Source organism: Echinops telfairi, unplaced genomic scaffold (assembly GCF_000313985.2).
Source record: "Echinops telfairi isolate 266 unplaced genomic scaffold, ASM31398v2 ScPeMD7_5592;HRSCAF=6446, whole genome shotgun sequence".
Lineage (NCBI taxonomy): Eukaryota > Metazoa > Chordata > Mammalia > Afrosoricida > Tenrecidae > Echinops > Echinops telfairi.
The window spans coordinates 947,547-949,046 of NW_022109491.1; the positions used below are offsets into that span (position 1 = coordinate 947,547).

The 1,500-nt window shown below is 59.5% G+C and overlaps 1 protein-coding gene across 1 annotated transcript in view; it reads right to left on the minus strand.

Annotated features, from left to right (window-relative positions):
• LOC101649349 (protein FAM209B) overlaps positions 1 to 1,500 on the minus strand; it is a 4,754-nt gene that overhangs the window by 2,175 nt on the left and 1,079 nt on the right. The gene's annotated exons all lie outside the window — the stretch shown is intronic.

A 1,500-nucleotide genomic window follows, 5' to 3' on the forward strand; every position in this document is an offset into this window, starting at 1 on the left:
CCGCAGGCCCTCATTGGAGACGCCCGGCAGATGGTGGGTAAGAGGGGTGGGGGAGGTTGGGAGGTGAGGGGGGGATGCATTCTTTCTCAGCACAGGCAACCGGACCCTGAAGGCCTGCGGGGGTTGGGGTGGGCGTCAGTCACCTATCTCCGCGTTTCATGTAAAGCCCGGATGTTGGCATGTGCAGGGGAGACGGGTAGGTGTCCCCAGGGTGAGCCCAATGGGAAACAGGAAACCAGAGACCAACGATGTGTGTTGTCTGATGTCTGATGCCTTCAAAGGCGATGATTGGCCGCCATTTAAATGTTGGGGGACTTACAATCCCCAAGCCATTGAAAGGATGGGCGATCTGGTAGCGCTGGCCCTCATGCTCGCAGGGCCATCTGCTGGCACTCTGCCACTAGTGGGGGCTACTCTCCACAGTCCCCACCAGCCTGTCACCTCTTTGCACGGTGACGTGGGCTCTGTGCAGTCCTGCCCTTGAACCATGTGTGATTTACTGAGTCGAGATTGCGTTCAGCACAGAACTTGACATCTCCATATGAAGGGGCTGGTCTCCGTGGGCGTTTCAAGGAGGCACCCCAGAATAGCACAGTTGGGGGGCACTGAGAGGTGGCTGGTGACATGGAAGGCATGTGTACAGGCCCCAGTTGAGGGGTACCCAGTCTGTGTGATGCTGGAGGCCGATGCTGAGAAAGGCCCTGGTCTGGACTCGCTGACAGAACCCACGGTGTGTCCTTGCTCCGCCGGCTCCAGTGCCCAGCCATCTTCCCGCGAAGGACCTGGCTCTCACTTCCTCACTGGGAACAAGACTTGGTGCTAAACGCAAAACGAGTTGAGTGTGGAATTCGGCAAAAGCATTCTGTGCAAGTTCTGGACCCAGAGTCAGGGCAGAGCGCTGAGTTGGCCCGTGCAGACTCTGCACCCATGAGCACAGGGCAGGGTGGGGGTGGGCGCCGGAGGGGGCGGAGGGGCGGGGAGCTCTTGGCAGAAGACAGTTTGGCCGAAAGTGGGACTAAAGCCAAAGGTTGATTAAAAGGGACAGTGACACCACCACTCACCTGTGGGCTGAGGCTAGAGCGGCCCGCTGGGTAGTACTGACAGGCTGGACCCTGCCCGGTGCCCCTCGGGCAAGGGGCTTGTCTTCATGTTCTCAGTGCCCAGCTCTGCCCCCAGCAATGCCAAGCATTCGGGGTGACCCTCATGGGCATGCAGCTGTGTGATCACCGGCAGCGTCAGTGGCAATTCCAGTGGTGGTGAGGCTGTGCGGTGGCGGGGCAGCCTCCGTCCACACGGTCCCAAAGGACACGTGCTGGCGAGCTTGGTCAGACCCGCTCTGTCACGGACTGGGTTCTCCCGGGTGGGTGTCACCTTGGTTAGGTCGATCCTCAGCATTCCGTCCTGATCCCCCGTGCAGGGAATGGGAATGAGGCAGGATCAGGCAGTATGTTAATGGGCCAAACAAGATGAAGGTTGCTGCCTTTAGTCCATCTCTCTGGA